The following is a 23,060-nucleotide window of genomic DNA, read 5'->3' on the forward strand; positions in this document are numbered from 1 at the left end:
CCTTCGGTCTGTACGCAAGCATTACCCGGACCTCCCTGTCACTTGCCATTTTAACACTCCACCCTGCTCTCTTGCCCACATGTCTGTCCTTGGCTTGCTGCATTGTTCCAGTGAAGCTCAACGCAAACTGGAGGAACAGCACCTCATCTTCCGACTAGGCATTTTAAAGCCTTCCGGACTGAATATTGAGTTCAACAACTTTAGATCTTGAACTCCCTCCTCCATCCCCACCCCCTTTCCATTTCTTCCCCCTCCCTTTTGTTTTTTCCAATAATTTATATAGATTTTTCTTTTCCCACCTATTTCCATTATTTTTAAATGTATTCCACCCATCGCTTATTTCACCCCACCACTTGAGCTACCTTGCTTGTCCTGTTCTCCATTCTTAATTAGCACATTCTTTTAGATATCACCACCTTCAACACCTCTTTGTTCTTCTGTTTGTGACATCTTTTGGTTATCTCCTTCTATCACTGCTTGCTTGTCCCAACAACCCCAACACCCCCCTTCTTCCCCCCTCCCCCCACCCTTAAACCAGCTAATATTTCACCTCTTTCCTATTTCTCCTTAGTTCTGTTGAAGGGTCATGAGGACTTGAAACGTTAACTTTGCTCTTCTCCGCCGATGCTGCCAGACCTGCTGAGTTTTTCTAGGTATTTCTGTTTTTGTTTAAGAAAAAACAAAATGGAATGACTTGAAGCCATTTAAAATTCAGAGTGTGCTGGAATTGGGATAGCACCATACTCTTTCTTTCACTGTAGTTTATTGGCTGGATAGCTTGGGGCTTTCAGAAACACAACACAATAAGCATATTTAGAAGTAAAATCACAAGAGTGCATTTGAGTTAAAAACAAATTAGGTTGATGCCTCTTGCATCCTTTGATAGGCATTGTTTCTATACAACTAAGCAAACACAGACGGAATTGAGTCACTCTCAAAACAACTGGGATGGCTTTGTTCCCCTAACTTCTAAAACAAATTCCTCTTTGATCCCTTTTCCTCTCATGTGCTCTATATGTTTCTCCTAAATTTTGACAGAATAGAATATTAAAAACTTTAAATCTTAATTTTTTTCCTTTCTTAAGGGAACTGCAGTCCACTGTTTTATGCAGTGGACTGCCGCACAAAACACTCAGCATTTCTACAATGTAGAGGTTAGCACATCCACCTAACACAAAAAAGTCCCTGGTTTTTAACCTGGCAGGGGCATTTTACCAGCATGGACTCAATGGACCAAATGGCCTCTTTCTGTGCCGTAATGACTCCATGACGCTAGACAGGCTTAGCACTAACCCAAGTCATCAGTACAATTTACAGCGAGTTAAGTGCTTAAGCTAAACGAGTAAATTACGGCTGGGATTTTTAACCATAATCATTGGCTGCAGCTTCAAACTGATTGTTATGGTTTTAAAGCAATTACGCAATTATGTGTGAGAGTTGCAACAGAACATTTGATTCACATTTTATCATTGCTGACTCCGGGTCAGGCCCAGAGAGTTCAGCACAAAGCAAAATTCTCATTTTAAGTTGGATGAAGCAGGAGCCATTCAAGCACTGCTGAGTAAGTATTTCCAACATCCTCTTCAAGCAGTGTGCCAGAATCACAAAACAGCACAGGGAGAAATGACCTACCCAACACAGGGGGATTTAATGGACACATTCTTCTGCAATTGTGAAACAAATAGAAGTTATGATTTTTTTTTAATACAATAAAGATGCTAATTGAATACGTGTTCACAAAGGACTTGATGGCACCATGGATTAAAACACTTGCCTTTCACCTCCAAAACTTAGGTTTGAATTCAATTCAGCGTGATAAAACACATTTTTAGGTGGTTGTAATGCAGTTCTTGGCAGGAAATTGCACACATCATAAAGCTACCTTCAATTTGACACTTAATTGGCAACCTCACTAAAAGAGCAGCATGAAGGCTGATGTGGGAAATTTTCAGTAAAGGGTGCACAGAGGGATTCATTCTGCAAGTCACCCAACCTGGCAAGTTCGACACTGACCTCAGATGCCTGAAGTGGGGAAATATTAAATTTTCCATCAGCAGCAACCCTTACGTTGATGAGCACAAATACTCATCTTTTTTTTAAAAAACATTCATAAAAAGGTAAAAAGTTCAGTTAATCCTATCCTATGATATTAACCTCTTTTGCAAATTGAGTGAGATAAGTTCCTTGTTCAATTCATTCTAAGAGTAATGCAAACCCCCATCTGTTGCTTTCACCATTTTAAGAATTTGGGGTCCAAACGGCACAACATCAGCTGTCATGATAATATAGTGAGGAGATGCTTCAGCAAAAACAGCTAGCCCAACATACCAATAATACTGTTGAAAATAGCCAATACCAACAATACTGCTGAAAATAGCCTGTGACAGCACTATAATATTCTTCATTGTTCATTCTCAGCATGTGGGGATCACTGGCAAGGCTGGCATCTATTGACCAGTCTCGCTGCCCTGGCTATAGTTAATTGTCAAATACGATAGTGTGGGACTGGAGTCACGTACAGACCAGACCGGATAAGGATAGCATGTTTCTTTCCGTAAAGGACTTAAGATTCAACAGATTCCTCATCACTTTTACTGGTACCAGCTTCAACACAAAAACTGGAATCCAAGTTTTCAAACTACCATGGTGAGATTTAAATTCAATATTATTTGGATTGTTCATCCAGGTGTCTGGAGTACTACTGCAGTCCAGTAATATAAATGCTATGCAACTGCAGCAGTGTAATTTTGACTATTAAAATCTAACCAAATATATTGTTCTATTGAATTTTGTTTTCATTTTATGATTGTATTTTCCAATTTTATATCTATTTTTATACATTTTATTGATTTCACGGAATGGGAGCATTACTGGTTAGGCCAGCATTTTTGTTTTATTGTCCATCCCTAATTGCCCTCGAGAAGGTGGTGGTGAGCTGCCTTCTTGAACCGCTGCATTCCATGTGCTGCAGGAACACCCATAGTGCTGCTTGGGAAGGAGTTCCAGGGTTTTGACCCAGCAACAGTGAAAGAATGATGATATGGTTCCAAGTCAGGATGGTGTATGGCTGGGAGGGGGACTTGCAGGTGGTGGTGTTCCCATACATCTGCTGCCCTTGTCCTTCTAGGTGGTAGAGATCGCAGGTTTGGAAGGTGCTGTCGAAGGAGCCCTGGTGAGTTGCTGCAGTGCATCTTGTACATGGTACACACTGCTGCCACTGTGCATCATTTATGACTCTCCAGTCAAGGAGATGGAGTAGGTATTCAGTCTCCATATCCCTTCCAATGCCAGACAGTACCCAGCTAGTAATAGGTGCACAACATGGTTGTGCCTTCTGGTTTTCTGCCCATTCCTGTGGGGGAAATTCCTTGCTCTTATCTGCCAAACTGACGATAGAATTTTGTGTGGAGACAAAGAAGCACAAACTCATGACTCCCCAACTCTTACAGTGCATTGCATTCAAAACATAGTAGCAGCTAGGACAATTCTAGGTGTATCTATCATAACTCATCTCAGTAGATCAAGCATCATGAGCAAAAGTTTCTAATGATGGCTGTTTAAAACTTGGGAAGTTTATGAAGGAAACACTTTCACCGTACATTCACAGTGATACAGCATCTGTAGCTTTTAAGTAGTTTTTTTTATAAAAGTTGCTACTTCAACAAAACAAAGTATTTTTAACATTATGAAAACCAGTCTTCCAACCTCATTAACTCTTCCTCACTCCTTCAATCACAGGAATGAAACAATCTAAGCTGTGGTTATCTCCAAGGATGCCATTATACAACTTTCTTAGTTTGAACTAACAGGCGTATTTAAAATAAATGGTGCGGAGAGGATTTCTCTCAGCCAGTTATTTTTCCCCACCCATCTTGTTCTCAAGGAAAAGGACAAATTTGCTCCTGAGGCAGATGAGCAGGGACATCTGGTCATCTCAGTGGCACTAGTGTTACTGGCCCGCCTTTAGCCACGTGCCAAATGCCTAATATTTTATCTTCAGAGCTTTTGACACAAAATGCAATTAGATCTGAACAACAGTACCCAACAAGACGACATTCCTGGAGGAGTAAATGGTGTCCAGGTATCAATTATCACCCAACACCTTGTACAACATACAAGAGTCAAAAAATATATAACCTGTAAACAGAAAATCAACGTCACTAGTTACAGGGCAATCGCGGTTTGTTTTCAAGTTAAACTTAGCCCAGAAGAACTTCTGGCAGATCTGCGGAGTCTGGCAGATCTGCGGAGTCTGGCAGAGCCACAATATCCTGTTTGAGATTAGCAGATAAAGAAACAATAAGATGTTAACGGCTCCAGAGAACCTCAAGTGTCACCTAATGTCTACATACGTACATTTTCCGAAATAAGTCACTGGACTGCATTTATTTGAAGCAGCCACAGCTCAGAGAGGATATGGTCAATTGTATCTACTCCACCAATCCAGCCACTGAGGTCAAATAACTAGCCAGCACAGAAAAAGATCAAACCAAAACTTCTAACACTGCCCTCTTTCCAAGTGTTGATTCAATAACTGGATATATCAAATAGTTAGATGAAATGATGGCAGATATTGTATACAGAACAGTACAGACTGTTCAAAGTGTTTTACAGTCAGAGTTTGCAGCAAAAAGTTTGGTCTACTCTAACCAGTGTACATCTTCAGGTAACCACACTTTAATGCATCTCCCTATTTCTATTCCTCCTACCAAGTGGCAGTGGGAAGAGTATTTTCCCTCCCCTTTCCCTATAAGGATACAGTTAATGTTACTCAATTTAGCTCACTACGACTAAGTAGAATAAGCATGCAATTTGAGAAACTGGTTGCTGTGGTCTCGAGTCCCAGCACTGTTAGAAATGTTAAACTTGTCTTGCAATAGATTCATTCCTACCCAATATCCTGAGTCGTGTATTTTCAAAGGTATGAAAAAGCAGCACGAAAGTACTTTGATATGTACTGAAGCTGGCAGGCAGCCAAAGTATTTGCGAACAGTGAAACATATCTTTGAAAGGAACATGACTAAATGGATTCCTGATCCTTATAATGCACACTACAAAAGTTGCCCAACACAGTGATAATGTGGGCTTGTGAAGCCTGCACTATTAACTAAAACGAGGATTTAGATAAGTTGAAGTTTACAGGCCTAAAACAAGGGGTACTTTTTACTAACCAACTGATTGATAGTAAATTCCTTAGTGCTTGAGCAGATATCGTAATACGAAACAGTGCAATATTTAATAAAGGGAGCTTTTCTAAGAACAATGCTGTCTGAATATAAAAATAGATTTAAAATTGAGCAAGTGATCTTCAGAAAAGGAGCATTGCTTTTTTTCTCTCTCTCTCTCTCTCTCTCTCATATTTCAGGTGGAAGCTTGGACTCAGACTAACATGAAATTTTCAGAGATTAATATTCCTGAACAAAACTTAACCTCAGGATTTGTCACAATTGCAGGATGATAGGATGCACTGTTTTTCTTCAAATGTATGTAAAAGTGAATAAACACATTTACTTTAGACTTATGTGCACATTCTCAATTTATTTTAATTTTTTTTAAAAAGGTTGGATGGGGTGGGAAGCCAATCTGCTCCCAGATGGTGAGTTGACAATTTAAATATTATAAGGCTGTGTTCCTCATCGTTCATCACCAGTTTGAATTTAACCCTGGCCAACTGAGTTTTCCAAACCTTGGGAATAAGTGGCTAATGGGAGGCAAGGTCTGCTGGATCCAGGAAGTAAATGCCTTTCCATTTGTCTGCTGGGTCCAGTTTACCTGCTTCATCTACCCCTCGCAATCAGACATTCCTCCAATCTCCATCCAACTCCACCAATCTTTCCTCAGGGCCTCTGATCTCCCACAACCTAGGCCTCCAATCTTCCTCAACCCCAGCCTAAGCAATCTCGCCCCCCCCACCTCCCCGGCCCTTAGATTACTCTGACCTTGGCCTCTCATCTCTCCCCCGCCCACCCTGGCCTTTCTGATCCCTCCCTCTCTCCTCTCCACTCTCCAACTGTGGATGGGAATCAGAGATAAGAACCACAAATCTATTTATTAAATTTGGTAGGGGAGGCTGGAAACCCAGTCAGACTAGTTTCCCAACCTCAAAGCAGCATTCTGCCTGCACACCCTGTCACTGAATTAGCATCCAGCCCAAGACATATAAAGACTTGGTGGAATATCCAGTCAATTTCAGAAGTGAGACATAGGCTCAATGGGCAGCAATCAGGAGCAAAAACTGCTGTCAATGTTTTCTTTTGCATAGCCCAGATAGGGTAAAGCAGATTTTACTGCCTCTACAGCCAACCTAGCTGAGATCAACTATCTCAGCATAGATTTAAGCATCGAGCCTGGAGTTATCTTGCTCTGTATAATACCCTGCAGTGGACTTGCTAATTGAGTCACAAGGGAAGAAAATGATGAACATTAATTGCCTGAAATTTGTATTAAAGCTAGGGGGAAAAAAACAAATTGAAAAATCGTCACTAATTACCTATGTAAAAGGATGGTTGCCTTACATTCAGTGAACTTTCTATAGCTCAGTGGGTTAATGTATCATGGCTCTCATGCAGAGCAAGGTGTGTTGAATGAACTGATCCCAGCTGGTATACCAAAAGAGACACTATAATTGGCCTCAGCTTTTCTGGATGAAGCAAGGAAAAAACAATCAGTTTCAAGTTCCTGAAAATCCCATTCTTGGGCCTGGTTCAGTTGCTAATACTTTGGTCTCTGAGCCAGAAAGCTGCGGGGATTCAAAACCCACTTTAATGTTTGAACATGTAATCTAGGTTGACAGTTTATTGCAATACTAAAGGTGTGCTACATTATCAGCGATGCCAGCTTTCGAATGAAATGTTAATTGGAGGCCTTGTCTGCCTGCTGAGGCAAATGCATAAAATCTCATGATACCCATTGGAAGAGCATGAAGTTAGTTTCCCCGTATTCCAGCTAATAGTTCTCCCTCTGAACAGCCATCACCAAGAAACAGCTAATCATTGATCTCATTTTCTGTTTGCAGCCTTGCCACCTGCAAATTAGCTGCCAGACTTGCCTGCACAGCAACAGTAAAAAGAAAGTTCTCTTTACACCAGCTGCTAACTACTGCCTTGTAAAGGCAACAGATTCAATCTGTATTTTTCTTCACAGCAACTCAATAATTGGATAGCTTGCCCCCTTCTTCAAATGTTACCAGGAGGACAGAGTCCTAGAGTCACTCCCAAGTATGTTGGATCACGATCACGCTTTAGTCTCTGGCCATCCATGTAGATATGCAATTCTTTTTCGGCACTTACTGTGGCTGGCAGTAATGGCAAGGGTTAGTACTGAGAACAAGTTATCCGCCTGACAAGTGTAATTGTAGAATCAAGTCAGGAGAGGGAGGGAGGAGCAGAAACCAAAGAAAAACAGGGATCTTTATACAATACAAAACCCATACCTAAACTGTGCAATCAGGAATCCCAAGATGAAAACCATCACCCAAAATATACCTTTTTTGCCCATATTAATGGAAAAAAAGGATAAAGCTATGCTTCTCTCTCATCCTGCAAGCAGTAATCATTGCTGGCTAGCAAATGGAATCCAACAAAATTTAAAAGCTCTAGTAAAGATCTGAAATGCTGTCAGTAGTGGAACAGAGTGGAAAGACATGGTTAATCCTGAACACAAAACCTTAGCTTCTTGCTGAGTCAGGGTAGGAAAAAACTGGCAAATGAACCACATCAACACAGTGATCCCAATTTATTTCCGCCTAGTAACAGCTATTGCCATGACCTGCAGGATAAAGGCTTGACCACAATTAATCATACCTGCCACTCACGCCCTCCACGTAGGGCCTATGACCCATACCCCACCCCATGGATTGTTGCAACACTTCCAAGAGTTTGTCAGTTAAAAAAATAGAGAGAGAGCGCTTACTCTGTACACACCCTTAATTAAACCACAACACGACAGGCAAATTTTCACTTTTGCACAGCACAGTTTTAGAAATGATGTCAGACATCAACTCTGTTTACATTTCCAGCTCAACTATTCCTCAGAGGACTCTCCTGGACTCCACGAACAAAAACATCATTGATTTTAAAACCAGCACTTGTAAAAACCCAACATGAAATTATACTATCTTTGCTCACTATGTTAAAGGTAACATAAAAGACATTGGTTAGGTACTGCAGCTCCGCCTTTAAGGCAAGCAGCTTCCAAACCAACTATAGCTGATATTGGAAATGGTTCTCTCGCCCTTTCCAATCCTCAGAAAAACCACCCTCAACCCCTCTGTCCCTTTCCAAACTCTGTTCCAAAGTTCTCGAATATATAGTTGCCTCCTAAGTCCAGACTCATCTTTTCAGCAACTCCAGATTAAACTTTCTAATCAAGTTTTCGCCCCACAGCAGCACAAATACAGCCTTATCCAAGTCACAACTGGTACCTTTTGTGACCATTAACCCTGAGGCATTATCCCTCCTATCTTCTCTGCAGGGTAGTTAGGAACAAATGCTGGCCTAACCAGCAACTCCCACACCCTGTGAAAAAAATAATTTTTAAAAAAGTTCTATAAATCAATCCCATTGTTAGCACTATGGAATGTATAGTTATATGAGGAATTTGAAATTTCCTACTTATAATTATACTTTTTGCAGCATTGGTATTTTACTTATAAGGAGCACATAAAGCATATAATAAGGAAAGATCATTTTTACTCCTACAGACCCTATCATGGGTTCTAGCCCGCCCATTCATCTTCTAAAGTAAAGATCTGCACAAATACACCCTGATCACTAAAGAATGCCAAACAAAAATGAAAACATTCATCTGTCCTGCATCTTTAATATACAATTGTGGCCTGTTCACATCTCACCCCCTAGTCCCAAACCCCCTTCCCATCTACCCTGCTCCCCACTGTCAACAGTACAAGATCTCTTGTGTCCTATTTAGCCTGCATTCAAACAGTCTTCACAGATCTTCTAAAATCTCTATTCTACAGCCTTACAACTAGACAAGTGTTGCTTAAATTAACCTCACAATACATCTGTGATGATACTCATGATACAACCACAAGTTAGAAGCAACTGGGGCAAAAAGCATTCATCTTTGACCACAGTACAGCAGTCTTCAGTGTAATGCAATGGTTCGCAGCAAGCATGAGGGGAGAGCACAACTTTTCCCAAGCAAATGGAGCAACTCCAGTGATAAAGCCAAGGACAGGAAGGTTTGATATATTGCCATACAAATGGTGAAGGTCGCTTGTTCAACTCCAGAGCTGAAACCAAGTTACGTGATCTTATTTGGGAAGTTTAAGAGAGAAAAAAAAAATCAGCCAGGGTTCCCATTTTATATCAGTTTTCCATGAGCTACTGCTGGATGTGCATGTGTGATCGATAGAGGACTTCAACATTCAGCTCAGTTATATGGCAGCCTTCAACTCAACAGCCTTCTGATTATGCCTGTGGAAAACAAGGATATATGCAGTAACAGTAAGCCCAGATACATCATGGGGCGGAATGTAGGGGGAAGGTTGACTTCAACTTTCTTTTTCCCTCCCAAAATAATTTTTGGGGCTTAAAAGGAATCAAGGGTTAAAAATGAATACTTTTGGATGCTTTAAATGGTGGGAGACCACCAAGAAAATAATAATCATGTACTTTCTGCAAGCCAGGTTGAAGTAATATTGACAAGGACTAGAAGCAAGATTTCTGCCTATCACCTAGGGCACAGCACAGGCATACTTTGGAAGACTGGGAAGAAAATTGTGGACCTTCAATCACCAGAAGAGGAGAAAAACCTCAACTCTTAATCACTACTTCAGTCAGAATTTCACATTTTCATTATGCACAGTTCTGTGGTAAACTCTTTGCACCTTGAGAAATATCACTGGATATATTAACATAATTTAGTTCTATAAGTAAGGAAACATTAAAACAATTCTCCTGCAATTCTGAAGCACCTTCCATAATTTAAATTTCCCAGTCTCAGCGATATGCCAGTTTGTTTCGTCAAACAGGCTGCAGAACACTCAGTTTAAAAAGGTTACATCTTTAACTATTTGAGTTGAAACTCTAGAGTTCCTCTCAAAAACTGAGATTCAAATATAGCCATATAACTAAATTAGATCAATTATATATGAAATGATTAAGTCACATTCTAAATATGCCATTGCACAACGAGTCACCAGCTTGGCTCAACCAACACTAGATGTTAAAAAATACTGATGCACACAACTGTAGACAGTTATGAAAAACTAATGATACAAACAACTATGCAAAACAAAAAAACTATTCAACTAAAGCCATGTTAAGCTAAAAACACTGGTATGCAGAATTATGGACAGGTAGGAAAATAATCACACATAGACAACTATGCAAAACCAAAACTATTCAATTTTTTTTTAAAGTTAGAACTACTGACCACAACAATCAACCAAAATTTTGACAAAAAGCGTGTATTTTTAGTAAGCCATCTTGCTTCTCTAAACAACTAAAAACATGCATGATGCAAGTGTAGACCGTTTTTTTGAAAATACATTAAATGCTTGCATAATGTTGTGTGTTAAAATTGCATCCCAAAAGGTTCCCTTGTGCAGATCCACACCTCTCTCTAAGATCTGGGGGTCACATTCTGCTACATTCTCAAGTGTGTGCTGCAAAGTAGTCCAAGGGAAAAGGCTCCACCAACCAATGGACTCCAGTGGCACTTTGTGGTGGACTCCAGCAACAAAAATGCATCAGTATTAATTACACTATTTGATAAATTCCAGAGGACACCTAAATCTGGCACCTTCCACTAAGTCCAAAACTAAACAAACAGCTGTGGCAAATTTTGGGAAGGCAAAGACTCTACAGCAATCATGAGAACAAAAAGATACTTGCACTTTTAAGAACAAAATCACATTTATTTTTAGACTGGATAGATCTTTTCCTCGCAGACAGCTTTCAAATGGAAAATATATCCAAGAAAAAAATATATATAGAACAATTACCCTCACAGCATGTCACATTCCTATTGCTGTTAAAGAAATCTGTCCTATTATGATCCCTGTAGGGTTGGATTAAAGAGATGAATTTCCCAGCAACTGACTCAAAGAGCCTTCACCTTTGAGACTTTTACTGTAACAAACTAAAATGAACAAGGGTCAAACATTAACTAATAGGCAATTAATATATCAAACCGACAAAAATAGATAAGTCTTGCATTAAATAATGAAGGCAACAAAAATATGGCTCAGAAAAACCCTTTCACTGTACGCCACACATTTCTTAGAAATGTAGCATTTCAGGGAGTCCGACAGTCATTCCCAGCTCTCCAGCAGATTCACTTCTTCCCCCCATGCCAGGTCAAACTTTGCAGTGTCTTTTGACAATCAGTCAGCCTGAGTTTTCCCAAATATGATTACTGCCAGCAAGGTGCACTTTGGCAACTCTCTATTCCTTAAAACTTCAAGAGCCCCATCTGTTCTGTTCCCTTTCTTTTGAACAGAAACCAAACTCTCACCAGCACCCTACTTAGTCAGTAGCAAAACACATCCCACCTGCTTCCCTACGGCTTCTTTGTCTCTCCATCTCAAACAAAGCTGTCCTTTTTTCTGTTAGATACTGTGGCAATGTATTAAAGCCACCACCCCACTTCTCAAAGGGTTTCCTGTTTGTTTCCGTCCCCATGGCAACTGGATCACATGGACATTTTAAGGTGTTTATCAGGACTTCACCATCCCCTTTTCAGAATGTTCTGTTTCACCTTAAGTTGAAGGGCACATTTTAAAACAATGTCAGCATTCATAACACCTATCACGGCAGATTGGAGGACAGGGAGTGAGGTGAAAACCAGGTTATCGGCGGGATCACGAGGAGGACTTCAAGGTTTCAACAAACATGAACTGGGTGCATTTAATAAATGGCTGCACCCACATCCAGTAATGAGCACATTCTAATAAACCTTGCTGTTGCTTTCCTGCAACTGGGGGTGCGCAGTCAGCTGGAGCCACAGTGAGGTTTGTGTTACAATAACAACAGTCACCAGGCTCAAGGTACGTCCACGATTCCAGGGCCCAAGGAACCGAATCCCCTCCTGCTCCTTCAAGGGTGAAAGCAGCAACAACTAAGATAACAATCACAAATAGATAGAGGCACCTGCAAGGAAAGGCCAGGATCGTACAAAAACCGTGGGAGGGACACCAAAAGTACTAGTACTCCTGCTCATGTGGGTCTAGGTCTTGCTGTCCAGCCTCATCCAGATCTTGGCGCAGTGGCGGTGGGACCACTCACTGCAGGACATTTCAAATGCACACAAGGGAAGACAGTATTTACAGTAAACTCTGCATTATCCAGTGGTCTATCAACCAGAATTCTCTACTAACCAGAATTTCTGATATTCCCCTTATACGAATCATCGCTTTACCAACTGGAAGCAATTACAAGGTTATCCAGAATCCGTACCTGTACACTCAATCATGTCATACTTTAATTTATGTTTTAATGTCATGTTGAAGTTTACAAGTAAAGAGAATACTGTTCTTTGCTTCCTGAGTACTTCCAAATTAGGTCATGATACAAGCATTGTGTTGCATTCCATTGGTAAATAGAACACTCTGTTAACCAGCATTTTTGATAAACCGGCACCACCCATTCCCCATGCATGCCGGATAATAAAAGATTCTACTCTATCAGCAAATGCTTTGGGGCACAGGTAGATCTAAGGCCTTGACTCTAGCCCTACCCAGGGCAATTTTCATTGCAGGGAAGAGTTACTTTTAGCACAATAAAATTGGTATTATACTATAACTATCTTCCTACAGATTGAGCATTGTCTAGTCTTGTGGTTATGTTACAGAAACTCACCAAGGCTCCTTCAACAGCACCTACCAAACCTATGACTTAGAGGGGCCAGGACAACAATTGCATATGAACACCACCATCTACAGGTTTCCATCCAAGTCACTCACTATCTTGACTTGGAACTATATCGCTGGGTCAAAATCCTGGAACTCCCTTCCTAATAGCATTGTGGATGTATCTGCACCACATGGACTGCAGAGGTTCAAGAAGGCGGTCACCACCTTCTGAAGAGAATTAGGGGTGGGCAACAAATGTTGGTCTTACCAGTGACACCCACATCTGAAGAATGAAAAATCCAAAGGAAAAAAAGATTGACACTGTATATACATTATGTTAACTTACAAAATAAGATATTCTTGTTCTCAACAACTTTGAACTTGAGCAAGTGGCACAAAATGGGAGTAGCGGATCAGCCATCTGTTACAAACCCTTCCTAATTTTCCTTTCCACTGAACTCAATCAGATGGGGTGTATAAACAGGGCTGCTCAGAAAAAATAGCCACACCTGCGGTTACAGCTTTACTGCTGTTCCTGCTTTAGGCAGATGCACTGATTTTAGCAGGAATCACTATATACACACAGCACAGGTAAATGTACTTCACATGTTTAAACTTAATTAACAAATATCTATCACTATTCAGCAACCAAGGGGGGTAAAGCACTCAAAATTTATAACTCACAAGATTGTGTTTTTTGTCTTACCATTTTAACAATTAACCCACAAAAAGATTAAACACATGTACTTAGATCACACAAATAGCAGCATTGAGATCACTGACACCATCATGTTTATTGTGTGTATTTTTTCAAATCAGAGGCAAAAGTGCAACTATCCACCTCTGTGCCTAGCAGCTAATGTATTTGACAACACTGGTATAACAAGGTAACTATCAGGCAGAACGACAGGCAGATTATCACCTACTTTACGCATCGATTTGTTAGAATAGGCTGTGGGTGCACACATTAAGATACACAGGTGAAGGGCATTGTTTAATTTAATACCTAGAGTACTTATAAAGGGAGACCATTCCATTGGTAATTTGATTTGTGTTTCAATGCCCCTTTAAGGGATTGTCACCCCACCAATTTTGTTAATTGTATTTGGTTACTTTTGTTTAGTTGTTTCAAAGGAGTATAAAGGGAGACCGCTGGGGCACTAGGGCGAGGGTGGGGGTGAGGGTGGGGGTGGGGGTGGGGGTGGGGGTGAGGGTGGGGGTGGGGGTGGGGGTGGGGGGAGATAATGCTGCATTCTGCAAATAAACCTATTATCAAGAAAAGTAGCAGCATCTAGATACTTCACCATCTGGCTTGGGATCCATTTAACACACGGGACTTGAATTTCCAAATCGGGTTCAGTAAAAGAAATCCTTGAGAATCTCTATGAAAGCAGGCAGTATTCAGTTTCCCAGCAAGCTGTACTTAGCCTATCCTGCTCTGAGAGGGAGACTGTTGCAGAATTATTGTCTTTGAAGGGGTCATCAACATTGCTATCAGTGGAACTTGCTTAGCAATAAATTGCTCACTGATGCTCAGTTTAGGTTGTGCCAGGGCCAATCAACCCCTGGCCTCATTATAGACTTGGTTCAAACATGGACAAAAGAGCTAAACTCCATGGGTGAGGTTAGAAGGACTGCCCTTGACAACAAGGTAGCATTTGACCAAGTGTGGTATCAAGGAGCTCTAGCAAAACTGGAGTCAACAGGAACCAAGGGCAAACCTCTCCGCTGACTGGAGTCATAGCTAGCACAAAGAAAGATCGTTGTGGTTCTTGGAGGTCAACCATCTCAGTTTCAGGACATCACTGCACAGTTCCTCAGGGTAGTGTCCTGGCTATCTATCTTCAGCTGCTTCATTGACCTCCTTCCATCATAAGGTCACAAATGGGGTTGTTCACTGATGATTGCAAAATGTTCAGCCCCATTTGCGACTCCCGAGATACTGAAGCAGTCCCTGTCCAAATGCAGCAAGACCTGGACAATATCCAGGCTTGGGTTGACAAGTGACAAGTAACGTCTGCGCCAGGCAATTACCATCTCCAAGAGTGAATCTAACCATGCCCCTTGACATTCAATGGCTGAAACCCCCATCAACATCCTAGGGGTTACCATTGACCAGAAGCTGAACTGTACTAGCCATATAAATACTGTAACTACAAGAGCAGTTCATAGGCTAGGAATTCTGCAGCAAGTAACTCACCTCCTGCCTCCCCAAAGCCTGTCCACCATCTACTAGCACAAGTCAGGAGTGTGATGGAATACTCTCCACTGGCCTGGATGAGTGCAGCTCCAACAACACTCAAGGAGCTGACATCATCTAGGATAAAGCAACCTGCTTGATTACCACACCCACAAGCATTCACTCCCTTCACCACCGTCACACAGTAGCTACAGTGTGTACCATCTACAAGATGCACTGCAGGAACTCATCAAGCCTCCTTAGACAGAACCTTCCAAGTCCACGACAGCTCCCATCTGGAAGGACAAGGGCAGCAGACACATGGGAACACTACCACTTGGAATTTCCCCTCCAAACCACTCACCATCCTGACTTGGAAATATATAGCCATACTTTCTCTTTCAAAATCCTGGAACTCTCTCCCTATCAGCACTGTGGCTGTACCTATACCACTTGGACTGCAGCGGTTCAAGGCAGCAGCTCACCATCACCTTAAGAGGCAATTAGGAGTAGGCAATAAATGCTGGCCCAACCAGCAATGTCCACATCCATGAATAAATAAAAAGAGAAACAAACATTCATTATTGTATGAAATGCATTGTTGAAATTTGATGAGTACTATTTTCGCAAAGTCAAAACAATACATTTTGAAAGAGCATCATGCAGAATTAATGTGTCTTCCAACAGATCAAGCCAGCCACATTCCAAAAAAGGTGAATGCTCTTTGGAGTAAAAATGATCGCTGTTCTTGCTGTATCAGCTATGTGCAATGAATGAATGAATGAATGAATGAACGAACAAACGAACGAATGAATGAATGAAGGGTTCAGTTTGTATAAGCAATAAGCCACAGAATTAAAGACTAGAGATCAATTCAGCCATTTCACTCTTTCTTATTTCAATTCATGACAAAGAGGAAAATACAGATCACAAAACCCACCCGATTACCAAGGGTTCAACGGAAAACACTTCAGTTCTGGTCTTGATCTGTTCTTTTCTGACAAAGCCAAAGTACAAAATTGTGCAGCTTTAAAGGTAACGCTAAAGAATATCATTTCTTTGCTTTGTTGCAACTGCATGCAATTACTACATTATATTTAATCACACACCCTGAGCCAAGCAACATCTAACCACTTTGTTAAAATTAACTATTTATACTATACTTAGTTTTAATCATGTTTTAAGAGCTTATTATAGCACAATTGTTGACCCCCCCACCCAACCAAACATATATACGCGAGGCAATCTATGCAAGAACAGAAGTAACAGAGCAAAATCATAATTCAGTCATACTTTTGGAAACAAGTGTAACACTGGTAAAGTACTTGATGAGGATAGCGAACCCCTAAAGACAGAAGCTCCAACATGCAAGTATATTAACCTGTCAACCTCATTAGCATTGCGAGAGCCAATGAAAACATTTCACCCATAAGCATGACTAACCAGAGCTCCACAAAATCCAGATAAATCATGTTTTTTTTATTCTTTCATGGGATGTGGGCATCACTGGCAAGGCCAGCATTTGTTGCCCATCCCTTGAGACGGTAATGGTGAGCCATCAGTACTTAGGGTTAAAAGATGATACAATATTTTGAGGTACTTTATCTTGACCTCAATATCGGAGTGGGAATGCAAGGGCCTTACAGTTTTCAATCAGCAAACTCAATCCTATCAATCCTTCAAAATCAATCCCTCTTTCAATATTTAAGACAGACACAACTGTTCTCATAAGCAGAAAATATATCTCCTACTCCTAAATTAACACAGCTTCATAATCTTGATTCAACCACAACCAACATATAAGAACCTTCCCTATGCAATACATCATGGAACCGACTGTAACTTTTCACTGCCTTCATTCTTCAGTACAACTACCTGTCACAGGAGTCCTCCCCCTTTCTAACGGGGGCCTGGGGTGGAGGGTGTTGCACGTAGCAGTCCCATACAATCGTAGGACGTCGGTTCACGGGCTCCCAAGATGCTTGCGTTTTTTGCAGCCTTGTGGAGTCCTTGGACCACGCACATGTAGGTTGTTTTAGGCTGCGCTCCCTTTTTAGTTATTTGAAAAACCTTTTGCTTCTGTTTTGTTTGCACTTCAGTCCCATGCTCCTGATCTACGGGCACCCGATGCGGAGAGGATCAGGGAGGGAGGAGGGCCTCCTTTTGAGCCTGCTCCTGGGCCTGGCCAGGTTGGCCATTAACAGGTCCAGGCAGCGGACAATCGAGGGGGTCGTCTAACTCGACTTCTCTGTCCCTCTTCCGCAGCCAGTTGACCCTGGAGAGGGAGCACGCAGTATCCAACAGTACCGTCAAGGCTATCCGTGCTTGGTGGGCAGCGTGGGGACTGGGATAAAAGCACTAAAAATCGCGGGGACTGGGTTGTTTTATTGACCCCTTTGATCACATTTTGGTTTGATGTTTGCAAGTTCCCTTTGAATTTTGTCTTTTGTTTTTGCAGTTTCCCTTTAAGGGGCTGCCTTTTACTTTATCCCTGATTTTGTTAATTTAGTTTAATTGGTTGTGACCCGAAAGAGTTACTTGTCCCTATATTTAATTCCTAGTAGTGTACACGATGATCTTGATTGCTTCAATGCTGTATACTGAATAATCTGGATCAACCACAGTATATGAAGCTGCCATTTTTATTGCATTTAGTTTGCATCCTTATGTTTCAAAGTTTACATATGGCATTAAGAATAAGAAAAGTTTTTCCCTCATACTTATAACCTAAATAAGTTTACTGTAATTTTCATTTATTAATTTAACAATGTAATAATGTAAAACAATTCTCTCATTTAGTGTTGCTCTGACTGGTTCTAGGACTGTGGTAAAGAAACCCACTGCATTATGATAAGGTTTTCTTCAAATAGCAAAGAGATGTTCTGCCCATTCCTTTCTGCCAGATTTAGCACCAACCTTTATTGAACAGAATATACTTGTATTAACAGTTGGCCTCAACCCTCCATATACAAGGCCCATGATAAGCGTGCAAGCCTTAAGGGAAGGTAACAGTGGTGGGTCACAACAGTGTCATGGTTTTAAATGTAGCAAAACGGATGAGATGAAAGGTTTGTCTCTCTGCTGGACATAAGGGTTGACACAAGTTTGGACGAACATCACCAAGTTCAAGTGGACAGTATCCCAGAAATAAATAAGCAGTCTTACTCAAAGGCTATGAGGACGGGAATGAAAAAGGTCACAGCAGTTGAGTAGAAGATGTTCCACAGAGGGTGGAGATTAGATAAATGAACATTGTTGGAGAAGACTACAAGATTTACTCTGCATCTTCAGCTGACCAAGTAATTGGTGTTGGCACCAACTGCCAGAAATGAAAAGTCATTCCACAATCGACATTCCTTATCTCAAGTACAAAGAAAATCCCTTTTTAAAAAAAAACAAATATGATACATGGCCAAAAACTAAGCATAGACAAACAGAAGAGTAAAGAAACAAATGATTTCATTTTTAATGATTGGATCATAAATTGTGCAATTTTATTGCTTATATAAATATCTAAAAGTATAATTTACAAAGAGAAAAAAAGCATTTGGTTTAGATTAGATAGCCCACCTGGAGCACTACCAAGCAACATCAGCAACTAAAAAATACCATGCATCTGTGCATTCCAATCCACCTGCAGTCAATCTACTGTCCAGGAACAGGCTCATAATCACATCAGTCACTCTACCTGGCCCTCAGACTACAGAGGAGCAGTTGATATGAGCTATAGTAAATAATTGCAAACAACATCCATCACTGGGTAGCCTATTTTTAATTCATCCAAAATACTTCACATTTAAGGACAAAGCTTTTATTTCTGCCCCCAAATATTTTGAGTTTTCATTGGCTTTAATCTCACAACTCAACAATGAGCCTCAGTTTCCCTTTTTGCAAAAGAGTGCACATTTACTTAGCTACAGGTTTAGAAACATAAAAAATAGGAGCAGAGTAGGTCATTCGGCCCTTCGAGCCTGCTGCGCCATTCAACATGATCATGGCTGATCCTCTATCTCAAAGCCGTACTCCCGCACTCTCCCCATACTCCTTGATGCCTTTAGAGTCTAGAAATCTATCTACAATGCTATTTCTGCACATACACACTGTGCACAAGCCAAACTTGCTGGAGCTAGGGAAAAGGATTACATAAGTGCATATCTTTTCAGCTTTGCAGGTTATTATTTTGTATTTTTATTGCACAATCCTACTTACTAACATATGTGCGAGTTAAGGACACTTAAAAACTCAATATGCTGGATGCAAACTTGTACCCTACACAGGTTAAAGGATGCTAATCAAGACACCTCCAAGGCATAATTTCAGGTGCAGCCATCTAAAATGCTAGATATATATTCCCAACAGCATGTAATGTACTTTCTCATTACAAATTTCCCTTTTTCTAAACCATCTGTAACTGTTTTCAAAATAAATACAGCTAACAGAGCACTGAATGGGTAATTACCTAAAGTTGCACAGGCAAAACCACCCACATAAATGAAACCGAAACTTTAAAAGTCAAGGGAATTTGATCCTAAATACCACTCAAATACCATTAACATCCAACAACAACAGACTGGTTCTACTGGTAACATGCTGGTTTCAGAAGGCGGTCAGTTCTAGCCACACATCAGAAATTGTACACACAACATAGGTGAGCACTCCAATGCAATACTGATGCCACAAATTCATACCCAGTCTGCCTATTCCGGAGGTTCAAGTCTGCATTAAGAGCACTAAAAGAGAGCGCCTCAAAGAGCAAAGAACTCCCCTGGTGTCCTTCTTCCTCAGCCACTAGAAACAGGTTCTTCTGAGACCTATTGGCGAGATCTGACATTACATAGCGCAGGTGCTGTGCCTACCAACATAATGGTCACTGCACTCCAAAAAGTAACTAATTGTATATCATGCACATTGGGATTAAGTAATGTGATAAAGTGCTATGTAAATGCACTTGTAAATGCATTTTTCTTTCAGCACCACTGTACACAATATTAAGAAGCTGCTTATCTAATAAGACCATTTTAGGTCTACTCTGAATTTAGTAGATTTAGTAATAATTATGGATAGATTTCAGTACACTACTGTAATTAGTGTACATAAACACCAAGTACATAATATACTTTTTGAGCAGCAGTAAGGGGGGCAGCGAGGAGAAAGAGGTGAAAGAGAGCTCAACTGATCCTTCTCTGGACAAGTGAAGAAACAAACCTTCAGATAAACTGTAACTGGCCTTAGGCAGCAACAGGAATTAAATACAAGTCCACAACAGTACAACATACTATGGGTTTAATTTCTGAGTTAAAGACACTTATTTATTAATTCATAAAAGCTTCTGGCACTAAATATTTTATGAAAGAGACTCAGAATATCTGTTGACCATATGACAATCATCTGGACACTGTAAAAACATGTTGTAGGCATGCACTATTTCCCTATCCTAGTAGGCTCAGGGATACAGTACTATCACACTCCAGTATTAATACTGTACAAGTAAAGCTTACAAGAACATCCATGTACCACAATGATCAATTCAGAAATAAACATTCCATAAGATTATCCCACAATGGATAAAGTGTACTCCCATCGCTGGATTAGAACTGAGCAGTCAAACTCTCAGGCCAATAACGGATGAAAAAATTCTATTCCTTAAAATATACACGCAAGGAATAACCTCCCAAACCTATTCATTTTGTCCCTTAAATAAAATGAGACACACCATATGAAAATACATAATTTGCATTTTGTGCAGGGGTGGCCCGGTAACGATCAACACATTCTTTAAGGCGCTATTCGGCCTTTTACAGTAGAAAACATCAATTGCTCAATCAATTTAGCTCTGGTATGCAATTGTGCACTATTTGCTTAAGCTTGCTGCTGTTCAAAAAACAAACAGCAACTTCAAATTAAAAACTACATTTTCACATAACAAAAACCTAGCCTTACCCAAAAAAAACAGGAAATGAAAATAATTTGCTCCCCCAGTTATTTCACAGTAAATAACAGGCCAGAAGAGACCCAAGTCTCTCCCACCACAGCAAACCACAAGTTTCAAAGGGCTTTCATTTTCCTTTTTAAAACCTTCACTGTGTGAACCCTAACTTTCAAGCATAATTGTTCTACATTGCCAGCCAGGATTTTAAAAGATACACATATTTAAATATATTAAAAAGGGAGAAAAGGTGACTTTCATTTTCCACCACGTTGTGCGCCGGTTGAGGAGGAGGGGGGAAATGGGGGGCGGGGGGTGTGGAGGGAAGAATCATCGTTCTCCCTCGGCCTAAGTCGTAAATCAAACCGAAATACAACAGCTCACCGCAAACAAAACTCAACCAACACTCGGATTCAACTCACGCCGAAACCAAACCCCGGGCAATCTCCAAGTATATTCGAAATAATCTATAAAATACCCTGAAATGTTCACTTAACTTTAGAGAGGTGAAACAAGTTACAGACAGGCTAGGCTGATCAATGTCCAGCCAATTCCTCCAAGCTTTTCGGGGTGTACAAAAAGTGAAACGAGCTGAAAGCTACTTTCTTACCTCTCTCTGGGCTTTCAAATGAGATCCATATCCAACTGGGGGGGGGGGGGGGGGTGCGAGGGGGGGTTTTGGTTAAAAAAAAGGTCGGTGTTGTTTTGCAGTGTCTCCAGGATGTCGGTGTTATATATGTGTGTGTGTGTGTGTGTGTGTGTGAATGTTTGACTGTGGCAGCCCCCGGTGGTTACCGTCCTCCTGCAGCTTCCCCAGACAAGCCGGAGGTTTCACTTTACAGAGAAACGAAGCGGCACTCTGCTCTGCCTCTCCCCTCTCCCTTCCAAGGGCTTGATAGGCTAAATCCAGGTCACATCTCCCCAGCCTCCCAGATTCTTACACAGCAACACAACGTCGAGCCAACCAAAAAACACCCCCTTTCCCAGAAATTATCCCACTGGCTGCGAGACGAAGAAGAAGAAGGAGGAGGAGGAGGGGGGGGAAAAACCCAATCAGCTGGTTTGCATCACCCACCAACCATCTTTCCAAGTTGCAGTCAACGTCATCCGTGCTTTGCTCGCGGGTCACTTCCCAATGTTATTCAAAAAAAAGGGACTGCATTTTCGAGAAAAAAAATTTCCTTAATTGAAATGGGTCACAATAACTTTTCTTTTTAAAAAAAAACTTCCCCGAGTTATGCAGTTATTTAAATACTGATTTTTTTAAAAAAATTTTTGCCCAGCGCAGTTATGTTTTCCCTACAAGAGTTTGTTTACATCCCCTTATATCCTTTAATGTTATTTTTAAATCGACAAGGCAGGAAGAAATAATATGGGCGGTTGTCACGAGATCTGCTGGATGTACTTTTTTGGTTTTATTTTAAAAAAATAAAAGCACATTGGTAAAAGAATTTTTGGGTATCATGAAGAAAGGAGGATTTAATTTTTGGTTATTGGTTACGGCAGCAAAGGCCAGGCCGGTTGCAATGTTAAAATAAATGAAGAGCTGGCAGCACTTTAAAAAAGAGTAACCTCGTCCTTAATGTCGCCCTTAAAAGAACCTTGGCTACCCAACATTCGAGAATGGAACGGGAAATGCCCAGCTTGACGTTCTAAATAAGAATCTTCGGTGCCCAACCTTCGAAAAATAGAACGGATCGCCCAGGCGTCGCGTTCTAAATAAGAACCTTGGCTGGCGTCGCGTCCTGTGTTGGGACTTTGCACCTTCGTGTTCTGTGTTCATTTGATTTAAGACCGGGTTCTCCTCGGCGAGTGGAAGCTTCACCTCTGTATATTGTTTTGCTTTCCACACCCCACCACCCCGGGCCGCCGGTGGCCCGACGAAAAAAAACACATCCGCCCCACACGCTTTCTGCCAAAGTTTGGTCCGTGAACCTGCAACTCGGGAAATAACAACAGGCCGATGTTTGTGTAGCATTGCTGGGTTGCTTTTTTTTGTAGTACATTAATCTCATTGACAGCAGGAAATCCCGCCTCTAGTCCATCCACTATTGGTGCTTGCGCTCCTCACCGTTTTTACTGAGTTGAGGTGGATGGTGTAATTTAAGTACCGTTCACTGTGATGACAATGACAGACG

General features: G+C 41.0%; 1 protein-coding gene across 6 annotated transcripts in view; it reads right to left on the reverse strand.

The window, feature by feature from the left end:
• The window catches only part of LOC121278906 (ETS-related transcription factor Elf-2-like), a 104,895-nt gene extending 82,047 nt beyond the window's left edge, over positions 1-22,848 (reverse strand). For 4 of the 6 annotated variants that reach the window (XM_041189467.1, XM_041189457.1, XM_041189430.1 and 1 more), the window contains exon 1: positions 21,533-21,924. The gene's annotated coding sequence lies outside the window, so the exon portion shown is untranslated. Of the gene's footprint in view, positions 1-21,532; positions 21,925-22,600 lie in introns of those variants that run through there. The other 2 variants (XM_041189451.1, XM_041189440.1) reach the window with 2 other exon arrangements.
• Between the last annotated feature and the right edge of the window lie 212 nt (positions 22,849-23,060).

This window comes from Carcharodon carcharias, chromosome 1 (genome assembly GCF_017639515.1).
Source record: "Carcharodon carcharias isolate sCarCar2 chromosome 1, sCarCar2.pri, whole genome shotgun sequence".
NCBI lineage: Eukaryota > Metazoa > Chordata > Chondrichthyes > Lamniformes > Lamnidae > Carcharodon > Carcharodon carcharias.